This window comes from Aegilops tauschii, chromosome 7, assembly GCF_002575655.3.
Source record: "Aegilops tauschii subsp. strangulata cultivar AL8/78 chromosome 7, Aet v6.0, whole genome shotgun sequence".
Classification (NCBI taxonomy): Eukaryota; Viridiplantae; Streptophyta; class Magnoliopsida; order Poales; family Poaceae; genus Aegilops; species Aegilops tauschii.
The window spans coordinates 458,147,909-458,166,281 of NC_053041.3; positions in this window are offsets into that span (position 1 = coordinate 458,147,909).

Below are 18,373 nucleotides of genomic sequence, written 5' to 3' on the forward strand. Positions count from 1 at the left end.
CTAACCAACTCTTTGTTAACCTATTACTGAAATCGGTCTCACCGAGTTGAAGTGACCGGTCAAACCGAGATTAAGTTTTGCCCTAACCCTAGCACATCGGTCCCACCGAGTTGATCATGTCGGTCCCACCGAAAATCCTAACGTTCACATTTTGGACTGAATCGGTCTCATCGAGTTCATACATTCGGTCTGACCGAGTTGGCTCTTTTGTGTGTAACTGTTAGATTTTGTGTGGAGGCTATATATACCCCTCCACCCTCCTCTCCACAAGTGAGAGAGCCATCAGAATGTGCCTACACTTCCACCATTCATTTCCACCATTCATTTTCTAAGAGAGAACCACCTACTCATGTTTTGAGACCAAGACATTCCAATCCAACCACAAGAATCTTGATCTCTAGCCTTCCCCAAGTTGCTTTCCACTCAAATTACCTTTCCACCATAGCCAAATCTGTGTGAGAGAGTTGAGAGTCGGGGAGACTATCATTTTAAGCACAAGAGAAAGGAGTTCATCATCAACACACCATTGATTACCTTTTGGAGAGTGGTGTCTCCTAGATTGGTTAGGTGTCACTTGGGAGCCTCCGACAAGATTGTGGAGTTGAACCAAGGAGTTTGTAAGGGCAAGGAGATCACCTTCTTCGTGAAGATCTACCCAAGTGAGGCAAGTCCTTCGTGGGCGATTGCCATGGTGGGGTAGACAAGGTTGCTTCTTCGTAGACCCTTCGTGGGTGGAGCCCTCCATGGACTCGCGCAACCGTTACCCTTCGTGGGTTGAAGTCTCCATCAACGTGGATGTACGATAGCACCATGATAATCCCCAAGTGCAGGGAATCATTGTAGCAATTTCCAAAGGTGGAAGTGATAAGTATGGAGTGTTAAACCCACAAGGAGCTAAAGGTAAGATCAATATTCTCTCAAGCCCTATCTGCCACTGATACGACTCTACGTGCACTGAACGTTTGCTTCCAACTAGAAACGAGAAATAAAACTACGTTGTGGGTATGAAGAGGATAACTTTGTATGACATCAGAGAGCTAAAATATAAAAGTAGGTGCTGTTATCATAAAGTTAGAATATATTACTAAATATTATAAATACCGAGTGTGGAATAATGGTGGATCGGTGTGCGGAATTGTCCTAGGCAATTGTTAACAAAACCGATAGTCGTCATTGCAATTTCATATGAGGGAGAGGCATAAGCTAACATACTTTCTCTACTTGGATCATATGCACTTATGATTGGAACTCTAGCAAGCATCCGCAGCTACTAAAGATCATTAAGGTAAAACCCAACCATAGCATTAAAGCATCAAGTCCTCTTTATTCCCATACGCAACAATCCCTCTTACTCGGGTTTGTGTTTCAGTCACTCACCAACCCACTATAAGCGAATCATGAACGTATTGCAACACCCTACAGCGGGAATCGCTCATGCTTGCGCGACACGGAGGGCACCATAGGACAGCACCAAAATAAAACATACAACTCATACCAATCTAGATTATCAATCAACCCAAAGACAAAAGATATCTACTCAAAACATCATAGGATGGCAACACATCATTCGATCATAATATGTGGCATAAAGCACCATGTTCAAGTAGGGATTACAGCGGGGTGCGGGAGAGTGGACCGCGTAAAAGAGATGAGGATGGTGATGATGATGGTGATGTTGATGAAGACGATCACCGCGGCGATGATTCCCCTCCCGATGGCACTCCGGCGCCACCGGAAGAGAGGAGGAGAGGTTCTCCCCCTTGTGCTTCCTCCTCCATGGCCTCCACCCTCTGGTCCTTGGCCTTCATGGTGATGATGGCCCCTCCGGGATACTCCTCCATGGCCACCGGTGATGATGGCCCCCTCCGGCAGGGTGCCGGAGAGGGCCTAGATTGACTTCTCGTGGCTACAGAGGCTTGCGGTGGCAGAACTTCTGATCTAGGTTTCTTTCTGGAAGTTTGGGTATATATAGAAGAGTTCTGCGTTGATTTCACATCAGGGGGTCTCCGGGCTGTCCACGAGGCAGGGGGGCGCGCCCTAGGGGGGTGGGCGCGCCCCCCACCCTCGTGGGCAGCCCGAGACTCTTCTGGCCTGCTTCTGGTACTCCGTGGGCTTCTTCTGGTCCAAAAATGATCTCCGTCAAGTGGCACGTCAATTGGACTCCATTTAGTTTTCCTTTTCTGCAATACTCTAAAACAAGGAGAAAACAGAAACTGGCACTGGGCTCTAGGTTAATAGGTTAGTCCCAAAAATCATATAAAATATCATATAAATGCATATAAAACATCCTAGAAGGATAGTATAATAGAATGAATACTTCATAAATTATAGATACGTTGGAGACGTATCAGCATCCCCAAGCTTAATTCCTGCTCCTCCTCAAGTAGGTAAATGATAAAAGAAATAATTTATGAAGTGTGAATGCTAGCAAGTGCATAAGTTTGATCAATGATAATTCCAATCACTTTTTCTAGCATCATTATATGTCATAACAATAGCTCATCTCATAAAACTTTTCATGACAAGTAACAAGCAAGTCACATGTTTAAAGTATAGATCATAAACTTTCTTGAAAACTAAGAAACAATATTCTCAGTCATCAAACAATTGCAATCCATCTTATTTTCAGGAAGAGTCTATGTCAGAGCTTTGATTTAGCAAACTCCACATACTCAACTATCATTTAATCTTTCACAATTGCTAACACTCACGCAATACTTGTGGTTATGGAGTTTTAATCGGACACAGAGAAAGATAGGGGCTTATAGTTTCGCCTCCCAACCTTTTACCTCAAGGGTAATGTCAACAATAATAGCTCATGCTAACTTACATCCAATTAGATATATCTATCAGGATCCTTCCAACATCCTGTGCTTGCCAAAGGATAAAATGTAAAAAGAAAGGTGAAGATCACCAAGACTCTTGCATAAGGTAGAAGATAAAAGTAAAAGATAGGCCATTCGCAGAGGGAAGCAGAGGTTGCCATGCGCTTTCAGGGTTGGATGCACAAAATCTTAATGCGAAAGAATGTCACTTCATATTGCCACTTGTGATATGGACCTTTATTATGCAGTCCGTCGCTTTTATTTCTTCCACATCACAAGATTGTATAAAGCTTATTTCCTCCACACCAATCAATCATACATATTTAGAGAGCAATTTTTATTGCTTGCACCGATGATAACTTACTTGAAGGATCTTACTCAATCCATAGGTAGATATGGTGGACTCTCATGGCAAAACTTGTTTTAAGGTTATTTGGAAGCACAAGTAGTATCTCTACTTGGTGCAAAGAATTTGGCTAGCATGAGGGGGAAGGGCAAGCTCAACATGTTGGATGATCCATGACAATATACTTTATTTCAGATATAAGAAAACATAACCCATTACGTTGTCTTCCTTGTCCAATATCAACTCTTTAGCATGTCATATTTTAGTGAGTGCTCCCAATCATAAAAGATGTCCAAGATAGTGTATTTATATGTGAAACCTCTCTTCCTTCAATATTCTTTCATGAATTGTTCAAGTGACCAATTCTACGTTTGCTAACTTTCAATAAGTTTACTACCTATACTTATTATGTGTGAAGTCATTACTCCCCATGTTATAAGCATATGAAACATATATAAATTCAGATTTATGACATTCAATTTATTCAACCATTTACCCATAGGATATACATGAAGCACATGAGTAAATGACAAACTACTCCAAAAGATATGAGTGAAGAACACTGAGTAGTGAAATAATCAACTAGCCATGGGAGGATTCTTTTTCATTCGATATTTCAGATCCAATGATTTTATTCAAACAGCAAGTAAAATTTAAAATACGCTCCAAGCAAAACACATATCATGTGACGAATAAAAATATAGCTCCGAGTAAGGTATACCGATAATTTTGAAGACAAAAGAGGGGATGCCTTCCGGGGCATCCCCAAGCTTAGGTACTTGAGTCTTCCTTGAATATTACCTTGGGGTGCCTTGGGAATCCCCAAGCTTAGGGTCTTTCCACTCCTTATTCTCCTCATATCGATATCTCACCCAAAGCTTGAAAACTTCAATCACACAAAACTTAACCAAACTTCGTGAGACAGGTTAGTATGATAAAGAGTAAACCATTCAATTTGGTACTGTTAAGGACAAGTTTCATAATTGTTATCACACAATGCCTACTGTACCATATCATTTCTACAATTTATATTGAGAAATATAAGTCATAGAAACTAGAAAACAAGCAAACTATGCAATGAAAACAGAATCTGTCAGAAACAGAACAATCTGTAATGATCTGAACATAAACCATACTTCTGGTACTCCAAAAATTATGAAATAAATTGGTGGACGTGAGGAATTTGTCTATTAATCTTCTGCAAAAATAATCAACTCAAAATCCCTCTTCTGTAAAAAATTACATCTATTCTCGTGAGCGCAAAGTTTCTGTTTTTTACAGCAAGATCACATTAACTTTCACCCAAGTCTTCCCAAAGGTCTTAATTGGAACTTTATTGAAACAAAAACTATAAAACATGATTACTAAAGTAGCTTAATCATGTAAACACACAAAAACAGTAAGGGTAAATATTGGGTTGTCTCCCAACAAGCGCTTTTCTTTAATGCCTTTTAGCTAGGCATGATGATTTCAATGATGCTCACATAAAAGATAGGAATTGAAGCACAAAGAGAGCATCTTGAAGAATATGACTAGCACATTCAAATCTAACCCACTTCCTATGCCTAGGGATTTCGTGAGCACACAATTTATAAGAACAAAAATCAACTAGCATAGGAAGGCAAAACAAGTATAACTTCAAAACTTTAAGCACATAGAGAGGAAACTTGATATTATTGCAACTCCTACAAGCATATATTCCTCCCTCATAATAATTTTCAGTAGCATCATGGATAGCAACTTTGTTCTCATACTCAATTGGAACCTCTTCCGAAATAGTGGAATCATTACTAGCTAAAGTTGACACTCTTCCAAATCCACTTTCATAAATATCACACTAAGATTCAACACCCTCCAAAATAGTGGGATCACTAATTCCTAAAGTTGACACTCTTCCAAACCCACTTTAAATTATAGTATTATTCATACTCCAAAATATATAAGTGAATTTCATGGAGCATTCTACAATTAATATAGACTAACCAATGTCCAAGCTCAAAATGTATAAGTGAAGCACACAAAGCATTCTATAAAACCATACTCAAAAGGTTTAAGTGAAGCACGCAGAGCAATTCTATAAGATCATTCTTAAAAGATATAAGTGAAGCACATGAATTATTCTATAAATTGATGAAGGGACATCTCATGCTAGCATGGTTCCTAAAGGAAAAACAAAAACACAAAGGACACAAATCATGTGAACAAAACAAAAACCGAGGTATACTGATATTTGTTGAAGAAGAAAGATGGGATGCCAACCGGGGCATCCCCAAGCTTAGATGCTTGAGTATCCTTTGAAATATTTGCTTGGGGTTCCTTTGGCATCCCCAAGCTTGAACTCTTGCCTCTCTTTATTCTTCTCATATTGATAGCTCCTCGACCTTCGGACACTTCATCAACACAAAACTTTAACAAAAACTTGTGAGATCCGTTAGTATAATAAAGCAAATCACTACCTTTAGGTACTGTAATTAACTCATTCTTTATTTATATTGGTGTTAAACCTACTGTATTCCAACTTCTCTATGGTTCATAAACTATTTTACTAGCCATAGATTCATCAAAATAAGCAAACAACACACGAAAAACAGAATCTGTTAAAAACAGAACAGTCTGTAGTAATCTGGAATTTTGGTAAACTTATGTAACTCCTAAAATTATGAACTAAATTTTAAAATTTTAAAAATTTGTACAGAAGTAATGTGCAAAAATTTTCAGACCTATTTTACTTACCAGTAAAAAATGTAAAATCATGTACTACAGCCAAAGTTTCTGTTTTTGTTCTGCACATAGCAAACAAGCAATCTAATCATCCTAAAACCAAAGCTTGGCACATTTATTTTTATAATACAAGGAATATACACAAGGGGATAATTATTTACAGGGAAACTTCCATGAAAAATTCTACATTTTTTCCGTGATCATGAACACAAGTGCTCAAGGTCGACCCTCACTTCTTCAATGCAAAACCTTCCAATCACTTCTCTTTTTTGAAAAACTTTTTAGGCATGAGAGGCAAGTAAATCTTTTTGTATTTTCATTTTTTAATTTTTTTTGTATGTTTCACCCACAACTAAACAGAAACAAAAAGGAAAAATAAAATCTACTTAGTGAAGAAAGCAAACAAGCACACACGAGAATATCAACCCCACGGTATTGCTCCCCGGCAACGGCGCCAGAAAAGAGCTTGATAATCCCCAAGTGCAGGGAATCATCGTAGCAATTTCCAAAAGTGGAAGTGATAAGTATGGAGTGTCGAACCCACAAGGAGCTAAAGGTAATATCAATATTCTCTCAAGCCCTATCTGCCATTGATACGACTCTACGTGCACCGAACGTTTGCTTCCAACTAGATACGAGAAATAAAACTACGTTGTGGGTATGAAGAGGATAACTTTGTATGACATCGGAGAGCTAAAATATAAAAGTAGGTTCTGTTATCATAAAGTTAGAATATATTACTAAATATTATAAATAGCGAGTGTGGAATAATGGTGGATCGGTGTGCGGAATTGTCCTAGGCAATTGTTAACAAGATCGATAGTCATCATTGCAATTTCATATGAGGGAGAGGAATAAGCTGACATACTTTCTCTACTTGGATCATATGCACTTATGATTGGAACTCTAGCAAGCATCCGCAACTACTAAAGATCATTAAGGTAAAACCCAACCATAGCATTAAAGCATCAAGTCCTCTTTATTCCCATACGCAACAATCCCTCTTACTCGGGTTTGTGTTTCAGTCACTCACCAACCCACTATAAGCGAATCATGAACGTATTGCAACACCCTACAACGGGAATCCCTCACGCTTGCGCGACACGGAGGGCACCATAGGACAGCACCAAAATAAAACATACAACTCATACCAATCTAGATCATCAATCAACCCAAAGACAAAAGATATCTACTCAAAACATCATAGGATGGCAACACATCATTGGATCATAATATGTGGCATAAAGCACCATGTTCAAGTAGGGATTACAGCGGGGTGCGGGAGAGTGGATCGCGTAAAAGAGATGAGGATGGTGATGATGATGGTGATGTTGATGAAGACGATCACCGTGGCGATGATTCCCCTCCCGATGGCACTCCGACGCCACCGGAAGAGAGGAGGAGAGGTTCTCCCCCTTGTGCTTCCTCCTCCATGGCCTCCACCCTCTGGTCCTTGGCCTTCATGGTGATGATGGCCCCTCCGGGATACTCCTCCATGGCCACCGGTGATGATGGCCCCCTCCGGCAGGGTGCCGGAGAGGGCCTAGATTGACTTCTCGTGGCTACAGAGGCTTGCGGCGGCGGAACTTCTGATCTAGGTTTCTTTCTGGAAGTTTGGGTATATATAGAAGAGTTCTGCGTTGATTTCACGTCAGGGAGGTCTCCAGGCTGTCCACGAGGCAGGGGGGCGCGCCCTAGGGGGGTGGGCGCGCCCCCACCCTCGTGGGCTGCCCGGGACTCTTTTGGCCTGCTTCTGGTACTCCGTGGGCTTCTTCTGGTCCAAAAATGATCTCCGTCAAGTGGCACGTCAATTGGACTCCGTTTAGTTTTCCTTTTCTGCAATACTCTAAAACAAGGAGAAAACAGAAACTGACACTGGGCTCTAGGTTAATAGGTTAGTCCCAAAAATCATATAAAATATCATATAAATGCATATAAAACATCCTAGAAGGATAGTATAATAGCATGAATACTTCATAAATTATAGATACGTTGGAGACGTATCACACCACCCATCGGAACCACGCCAAAAATCTCTGTTTCTACATTGCGTTTGCCATTCCAAACCTCTCCCTTTACCTTCATATGCAATGATCCACATTCCGCTGCTATACTCTTAGAATTGCATGTGTAGGTTGATTGCTTGACTTGTGCTAAGTTGTTAAAATCTGCCAAGACTTAAAATTGGGAAAATGCCAGATTTTTATTTGGTCAAGTAGTCTAATCACCCCCTAGACCTACCTTCGATCCTACAAGTGGTATCAGAGTGTTGGTCTCCATTTGCCTTGATTTCCATAGCTTTTGTGATCATAGCCTTGGTTTCACAACCTAGGCGAGTATGGCGTCTAGTGAGGGAAATTACCACCGTAGAGGTCCTTACTTTGATGGTACTAATTTTGCTAGTTGGAAGCATAAGATGAAAATGCATATTCTTGGACATAACCCCGCCGTTTGGGCTATTGTGTGTATTGGCTTGCAAGGTGAATTCTTCGATGGAAGGGAACCGAATCGTGAAGCTACCGCGGAAGAATTGAAGATGTTGCAATACAATGCTCAAGCTTGCAATATCCTCTTCAACGGATTATTCCCCGAAGAATTCAACAAAATCAGCCGTCTTGAGAATGCAAAGGAAATTTGGGATACTTTGATTGATATGCACGAAGGTACCGACTCCGTCAAGGAATCCAAATTGGATGTGCTTCAAAGTCAACTTGACAAGTTCAAAATGAAGGATGGTGAAGGTGTCGCTGAAACGTACTCTAGACTTGCTCTCATCACAAATGAGATTGCCGGCTTAGGAAGTGAAGAGATGACCGGCATATTCATCATCAAGAAGATCCTAAGAGCCTTGGACGGAAAATATGATACCGTGTGCACATTGATCCAAATGATGCCCAATTACAAAGATCTCAAGCCAACAGAAGTCATTGGTAGAATTGTTGCTCATGAGATGTCACTCAAGGATAAAGAAGAGCTTCACAACAAGTCTAGTGGTGCTTACAAAGCTTCATGTGATGCTCCTACATCATCAAGTGTGAAACAAGTCTTCAATGAGGAATTGAGCCTAATGGTGAAGAACTTCAACAAGTTCTACAAGAGTAGAAGCAAATAAAGAAGTTCCAAGTCAAGGTCCTACAATGAAAAAAGATCTTCTAGTCGTGATCGCAATTGCTACAATTGTGGAAGACCCGGACACTACTCAAGTGAGTGTACAACTCCCTACAAAAGAAGAGAAGACTCACCTAAAACGAGAAGCAAAAGAGAAGAATCACCACCAAGAGAAAGAAGGAGTAGAGATGATCGTTATGAACGAAGATCCTCTCGCATAGGCAAGGATTCAGAAAGGAAGGATAAGTCATCAAAGAGATACCCAAGACGAAGACATCAAGCTCGTGTTGGTGAATGGGCATCCGGTTCCGACTCCGACAACTACTCCGAGAGAAGCTATCACTCTGACTCTGAATATACTGAAGATGAAGGTGTTGCCGGTCTCGCACTTGTGTCATCCAACTCCTACGACATATTTGATTCACCAAATGAAGGAATTGGAAGATGCTTCATGGCTAAAGGCCCAAAGGTATCACACCCCGAGTATGTTGATTTCAATAGTGATGAGGATGATTTGCTAGGTGATGATGATTTACTTGTTGACAACTCTAGTGATGAAAACTATGATGAAATTGCTATTAATCATGCTGATAAAGATAAAATGAATGACGATGATAAGAAGGAGATTGAGCATCTAACTAAAGAACTAAACACTCTTAAGTCAGCTCATGAAACTACCTTAGAAGATCATCGAGAGCTTAAGACTCATGAGAAACTACGCTTTGAAAAGCTCAATCTAGAGCAAGAGCATGGGTTCTTAAAAGAAATCAATGATGATCTTCATAAGAAAAGTTATTCTTACATTGCCAAGCGTTCACTCTTGTCTCCTTACATGCCACAAGTTAAATCTAGCAACAAGAGTAAGAAAGATTCTTCTTCTAGTAGTAACAATAATCATGTTAAATCCAATGTTGTTGCTTCTAGTAGTTCTCTTGATTCCAGTAATGATTCTCTTAGCCAAGTTACTCTTGAGCAAGAAAATAGCTTATTGAAGGGAATTATAGAGAAAGGTGTTTACAAGAGCCTTGCCGGGAGTAAGCAATTTGAGGAAATTGTACGCAAGCAAGGAAGGCACCGGAAGAATCAAGGTGTTGGTTTTGAACGCAAGTTCAATGCCAATGGAGTTGAGTGGGAAGAAGATCAATACCCCAAGACGAAGTTTGTTCCTCAATAAGAGAAGTATGATCCCACTTCTTTCAAAGGAACACAAGCTCAAGATGATCTTCCACCACAAGACCACAAGCTAAAGGGCAAGGACAAGCTTCAAGAGGAGATTGATGCATTTGAAGAAGCTCCTAAGGCCTTGGTCAAGTGTGTTCCCAAGACTACATCAAGTTCTACTTCATCAAGTACGACTACCCAAGGATTCCCATCAAGATGATGTGGATCCCGAAGAAGAAGAACTAGAGAGTTCTTGAGGGTGACTCCGCCAACATACTTCACTCATATTCATTTGGCAAGGACAAGTGCAATCAACTTTCACATCTTGCACAAGTTCAAGGAGTCACAAACCCTCTTGTTGCTATGACAAGGGACAAGGTAACCTAATGCTTTCATGGACAACATCATGTGTGAATTTCACTCTATTGAAAGTGCAACTCACTCCAATGGATTGCTCCAAATGATCTACATCAACATTGAGCATCTACATCTTCAACACCTACATGAAGTCATCATCGACAAAACCCAAGGTTAGTTCATACCTCTTAGGGGGGATATCACATCTAGAGGGAGCTTTTCTCCAAACACTACAAAAAATACACTTCCGTGATGATACATGTTTGTCACAGTAGGTCATGTTTTCTGTCATGCATGTACATCCATGACAAATTTATGACAGAATCAAGATAGTCATACATGTGCTGTCATAGAAGTGTTCCATGACATTACCAAAATTATCATCACGGAAGTGTCCACTTCCATGATGATAAATCGCGCATCATGGAAGTGCTTTCGTCAAGGGTGACCGACACGTGGCATCCACCGTAACAGGTCGCCGTTAAGCTATCGGGTCCGGTTTTGGATCCGATAACCCGTTAACCGCCCGGACCAATGAGGATTTTCCACGTGTAAAATTGTCATTGGCCGGAGGAAACACGTGTTGGCTCACCATTGGGACAGATGTCATCCATTCATTGGACAGGAGGCGCCTATGATAGGTCGACACGTGGCACGACCCAACTGAGGCCCATTCCGGTGAAAAGACCGCCCCATTTGACTTGGTAAAAAGGTAACGGGTCGGCCCACGGAAAGCCTGTTCCTATATAGCCCATTTACAGCCCGCTAACTCATGGTCCGTTATGGCCTATCGGAATTAAGCCCAGTAGCTTCATCTGGGCCGTCCAATATGATTCTAGCCCGTTGTAACTTCCGGCCCATGTATGGCCCATGATGTCTTTTGGCCCATACGAGGCCATTTGTAACTCTTGGCCCATTAACGGCCCGTAGTGAATCTGGCCCGCAATGAACAGTGTATCGCTTCATACCCACTAACGGCCCATTATTCCATTGGCCCGTTTCCAACCCATGTTATCTTTCGGCCTTCTCAGGGCCCATTTATTCTTGGGATTATTTCCAGCATTCGGTTACTTACGGCCCGTTACTGGCCTTTTCTGCTTGTGAGCCAGATTCAGCCCATGGTTACAATCGGCCCGTTTGCGGCCCGTTAATCCGTTGGGCCATTTTCATACCGTCATCAAATACGACCGATTAATGACGGCCCGTTATTGTCGGCCCATGAATGGACGATTCCAAATCTAGCCCGTTTATGCCCCATAATGCGGTCTATTGTTGGCCCATGTTTGTCCGATCGATCATACGGCCCGTATAAGGCCCATTGATGCTACGGCCCGTATAAGGCCCATTGATGCTACGGCCCGTAGAAGACCCATTGTTTCTACGACCCTTATAAGGCCCATTGTTTCTACGGCCCGTAGGAGGCCCACGGTAACTACAGTAAATATGTAGCCCATGGTTATTGTGGCCTACACTACTGCAGGATGCTACTAACGCAACACTACGATCAGAGACCCTTCGACGAAACTGTGTGCGATGCAATAATCGCAAATGGTGGTGTAAAAAAATCATCAAAAAGGTGCAAAACATTTGCGATGACGGATGCATCAAACACGGTTCAGATTTTAGTTGCGTATGCGATTTAGGGCATACAGTTTAGTTCAATTAACCGTTTTCGATGAGGAGGAACAAAAGAAATGGGCAGCCAGATGAAGGAGTGTGCGATGTACAACATACGGTTCAGTCGGATGAACTGTTTGTGATTAGGCAACACAAATGAAATGGTCAGCCAGATGAAGGTGTGTGCGATGTAGAGCATACAGTTCACTCGGATGAACTATTTGTGATTAGGCAACACAAAAGAAATGGTCAGCCAGATCAAGGTGGGCGCGATGTACGACATGCGGTTCACCCGGATGAACTGTTTGCGTTGAGACAAGAGAACAGAAATGGTTCAATATAACAAATACCATAAATATTGCAAGGTTCAAGTTCAAAGATTACAACGCCCAAATTCAAACATTGCAAGCTGCGTTATTTTTGAAAAGGGATCAGCCGCTGACAAGTCATGTATGGGTTTGACACAATAACTTCCAATTGCTTTGCCATATGCTCTTCCAAAACGAAGTTTGGCATTTTTGGAGGCACTTCCATTCTGCAGTACCAGCTGCCTCTGATAATCATACCATTTATCTTTCCTAATTAAATGCGTGTTCAACCTCAGTACCCTCAGCACCTTTGCTTTGGCAAGAAAGAACATGGTGAGTGTAATCTCCGGTGGGGTCCCTCGGTAGGAGTTCAAAGTAATATTTGAGAGATGCAGATCCAGGCATTCGCTTGCGGTTCTTTCTCGACCCGCCTCTGCTTGTTGGCAGCCTCGTTCTCCACCTCGTCGGCGGGGACGGGAACCTCTGTCTCGATATTCACACCATGCTCCGGTGCTTTAGCAGCCCCGGCGTCGCCACTCCCTCCGATGGGGCACTTCGGCGGCATCCTCGTACACTGACGGCTTTGAGGACTCAGAGCGGCGTCGAGGATGCGGGCGGAGAGAGAGGAATTGTGTGTGTGGCGAGGATGGGGGGGTGCGGCCACTTGGCGGCGCCATTAATTACTGAATTTTAGTTGCAAAAAATAGATAGTGATATTGATTTTTAGCTGCATATTTTGACAAATCGCAGTGTCTCTTGGCTTAGCGCCGAAGTCTGGCTTTAATTTGCATACCGTAATCTGAACCGTTTGCGTTGAAGAGATGCACAGATCCTACGTGAATAGCTTGTACGCTTCCCTGTGAGCCTGCGCACTGGACTGCGCTCGCATGCCTCCCGTTCAGTCAAGCAGCTGTCCACACGGCACCTCCTATAGCCATTAAAACCAAGACACGTGGTGTCATGTGAATGGTTAACCGAACGCACACGGTTTGAATTATACAAACGTTTGAGATATTAAAGTGGCAGCTATTTTTTTCAAAATGCCTTTGTTGGCTGTCATTATTCGAGTGCGCCTTCTCTCAAAATGGACACGAAAAATACCATAGCATGTCGGGTGCCCTTCCATGATAACATGCCAAGTTTCATGAATTTCAGACGAGTTTTGGATTTACTAGAATTTAAAAACCAGAAATCTCAATGTTTTGCCGGCAATCAACGGTGCCATGGTGTTTGAAATTCATTCCCATTTCTTGCATGGGACCTAAGCATGCACCCAAGGACACATATTTGATTTTTTAACCAATTTATATGCACTGGAGCATGCGCATGTAGCTCAAATTTGAATTATGCACATAAATGCATTGAAAACTCAGTTAATGCATAAAAATGTCCAAACGAACCCCGAAAAATCAGAAAAATTCACACAACACTCCTGTTGTTCTATGTTGACACGAGAAAAAACTTGAAAGCAATAAGAGGCAATGGATATCGTTTCGTCCCCAAAGGTGGGACGTTCCCTACTGAAAACCATCATGCTTGTTGTGAGAAGCTCCGGTTTGTGAGAAGCATATACCCAAACCTGCCCCAAATGGGACAAAATTTGTACCACTGCATGTTGATGCCGCTCCATGATAGCATGCCAAGTTTCATGAATTTCAGACGAGTTTTGGATTTACTAGAATTTAAAAACCAAACATCTCAATGTTTTGCCGGCAGTCAACGGTGCCATGGTGTTTGAAATTCATTCCCATTTCTTGCATGGGACCTAAGCATGCACCCAAGGACACAGATTTGATTTTTCAACCAATTTATATGCACTGGAGCATGCACATGTAGTTCAAATTTGAATTATGCACATAAATGCATTGAAAACTCAGTTAATGCATAAAATGTCCAAACGAACCCCGAAAAATCACAAAAATTCACACAACACTCCTGTTGTTCTATGTTGACACGAGAAAAAACCTTGAAAGCAATAGGAGGCCATGGATATTGTTTCGTCCCCAAAGGTGGGACGTTCCCTACCGAAAATCATCATGCTTGTTGTGAGAAGCTCCGGTTTGTGAGAAGCATATACCCAAACCTGCCCCAAATGGGAAAAAAATTTGTACCACGACATGTTGATGCCGCTCCATGATAGCATGCCAAGTTTCATGAATTTCAGATGAGTTTTGGATTTACAAGAATTTAAAAACCAGGCATCTCAATGTTTTGCCGGCAATCAACGGTGCCATGGTGTTTGAAATTCATTCCCATTTCTTGCATGGGACCTAAGCATGCACCCAAGGACACAGATTGATTTTTCAACCAATTTATATGCACTGGAGCATGCACATGTAGTTCAAATTTGAATTATGCACATAAATGCATTAAAAACTCAGTTAATGCATAAATATGTCCAAACGAACCCCGAAAAATCACAAAAATTCACACAACACTCCTGTTGTTCTATGTTGACACGAGAAAAAAACTTCAAAGCAATAATAGGCAATGGATATCGCTTCGTCCCCAAAGGTGGGACGTTCCCTACCGAAAACCATCATGCTTGTTGTGAGAAGCTCCGGTTTGTGAGAAGCATGTACCCAAACCTGCCCCAAATGGGACAAAATTTGTACCACGACATGTTGATGCCGTTCCATGATAGCATGCCAAGTTTCATGAATTTCAGACGAGTTTTGGATTTACTAGAATTTAAAAACCAGGCATCTCAATGTTTTGTCGGCAATCAACGGTGCCATGGTGTTTGAAATTCATTCCCATTTCTTGCATGGGACCTAAGCATGCACCCAAGGACACAGATTTGATTTTTCAACCAATTTAGATGCACTGGAGCATGCACATGTAGTTCAAATTTGAATTATGCACATAAATGCATTGAAAACTCAGTTAATGCATAAAAATGTCCAAACGAACCCCGGAAAATCACAAAAATTCACACACACTCCTGCTGTTCTTTGTTGACATGAGAAAAAAACTTCAAAGTAATAAGAGGCAATGGATATCATTTCGTCCCCAAAGGTGGGACATTCCCTACCGAAAATCATCATGCTTGTTGTGAGAAGCTCCGGTTTGTGAGAAGCATATACCCAAACCTGCCCCAAATGGGACAAAATTTGTACCACGACATGTTGATGCCGTTCCATGATAGCATGCCAAGTTTCATGAATTTCAGACGAGTTTTGGATTTACTAGAATTTAAAAACCAGGCATCTTAATGTTTTGCTGGCAATCAACGGTGCCATGGTGTTTGAAATTCATTCCCATTTCTTGCATGGGACCTAAGCATGCACCCAAGGACACATATTTGATTTTTCAACCAATTTATATGCACTGGAGCATGCACATGTAGTTCAAATTTGAATTATGCACATAAATGCATTGAAAACTCAGTTAATGCATAAAAATGTCCAAACGAACCCTAAAAAGCACAAAAATTCACACAACACTCCTGCTGTTCTATGTTGACACAAGAAAAAAACTTCAAAGCAATAAGAGGCAATGGATATCGTTTCGTCCCCAAAGGTGGGACGTTCCCTACCAAAAACCATCATGCTTGTTGTGAGAAGCTCCGGTTTGTGAGAAGCATATACTCAAACATGCCCTAGATGGGACAAAATTTGTACCACGGCATGTGGATGCCGCTCCATGATAGCATGCAAAGTTTCATGAATTTCAGACAAGTTTTGGATTTACTAGAATTTAAAAACCAGGCATCTCAATGTTTTGCCGGCAATCAACGGTGCCATGGTGTTTGAAATTCATTCCCATTTCTTGCATGGGACCTAAGCATGCACCCAAGGACAAAGATTTGATTTTTCAACGAATTTATATGCACTGGAGCATGCGCATGTAGTTCAAATTTGAATTGTGCACATAAATGCATTGAAAACTCACTTAATGCATACAAATGTCCAAACGAACCCTGAATAATTCCAGTTCTTTTATGATCACTGGAGATAAAAGGTCTAGCAATTCAAACACCGTCCATGGCTGCTGTGACCCCATTATGTAATTCAAATCAAGACCAAAAATCAAGTAGATCCCACACAGTTTATTATAACCAACCGTGTGAGATGCAACCCAAAATATCTTTGGACCGTGTCTGAATAAGGGACCGTGTCTGATGACACTTTGCGTGCCAGTTTTTTGGCCCAAGCGATTCCAAATTTTTGGCTTCCGCGGAAATATCTACCTCCCTGCCCCTCCCCCTTACCAAAAGCCACATTTCCCCTCTTTCCGCCTTCCTTTCCAAGTTGAAACCTTCACTCCTTGCTTGCAGCGCCACCGCGTCCTCGCCGGCGACCCTCCTTCACGCTGCTCGGCCTCGCCTATCCAGGCAGGTAATCCACACCCGACCCCCATTCTCCTCCTCCTTCCACATCCCACATGCCCCGACCGCCGGCGTGACACCTTCCACCCAAATCACCGACCCCTCCACCAAATAAGCACCGACCTAAGCCATGGTGCATGCAGTATAGCCAGGACCTCAAGGAGCATTTGGCACCGGAGAAGCAAATCGCGGCCGCACACGCGGATGCGGTCGCGATGGCTACCATTCGTGCCGACCCCCAGATCTTGGAGGAGCACCTCACCGTCGAGGCCACGACTGACGCCTCGCGCGCCGACGCTGCGACGCGGTTGGCTGCTTTAAACGGCAGTTCGTGGCGTTTTCTCGAGGCCACCGTTGGTGCCTTCGACGAAGACTACGAGGTGTTTTCTCAGCGTGCACGTGCTTACCTCATCTCGAGAGCCAGAAGGTTGGTGCCCGGAGCGGCTCAGGAAACTCACCACTACAACGAGGGCACCCACGATGCGGAGGCCTCGCCCTCTTCCATGTCCAAGGATCCAATCGTCATCGATATCTCCGACAATGAGGAGTAGCTTGTCTTATTAGCTCACTATAAGGACCCATGTTCAGTTTGCTAGCTACTGCCTTTCATTAACAAATTCTAGTGAATTGTGCTATCTACTTTCACCATGCAATCTTCTGCTATAGTGTATATGTTCTATATGTCGTGCAATGTGGTGTTCAATTAACTGCTTGGTTCAATTCTGCAAATGTGATGTTCAATTCTTCAGGGTGCAATATTTCCATGTTGTTAAGCATGCTTGGTTTGATTAACTGCCTGATCTTCTATTAGGAGTATGTTATGTTGTTCAATTGATGTTTACTTAACTGCTTGGTTCATTTGTTGTGGCTTGGTTCACTTGTTGTGGTGTTTAGTTAACCGCTTGGTTCAATTCTGCAATGCGATGTTCAATTGTTGTGGCTGCATTCTGTTATTGTATACCATGTGAGGAATAAATCGAATTTGGCTGTACTAAATACATGAGAAACAAATACAATTGCTATATTTCCAAGTTGTTAAGCATGCTTGGTTTGGTTAACTGTCTGATCTTCTATTAGGAGTATGTTATATTGTGCAATGTGGTGCTCAGTTAACGTTTGGTTCATTTGTTGTGCTGTTTAGTTAACTGCTTGGTTCAATTCTGTAATGCGATGTCCGATTACAGTGGCTGCATTCTCTTATTGTATACCATGTGAGGAATAAATCGAATTTGGCTGTACTAAATACATGAGAAAGAAATACAATTGCTATATTTCCAAGTTGTTAAGCATGCTTGGTTTGGTTAACTGTCTGATCTTCTATTAGGAGTATGTTATATTGTGCACTGTGGTGCTTAGTTAACGTTTGGTTCATTTGTTGTGGTGTTTAGTTAACTGCTTGGTTCAATTCTGCAATGCGATGTTCAATTGCTGTGGCTGCATTCTGTTATTGTATACCATGTGAGGAATAAATCGAATTTGGCTGCACTTAATACATGAGCAACATATACAAGTGCTATATTTCCTAGTTCTTAATCATGCTTGGTTTGGATAGATGGGTTTTCCATGTGGCTTGAATCAATCTGATGAATCTGCAATGTGC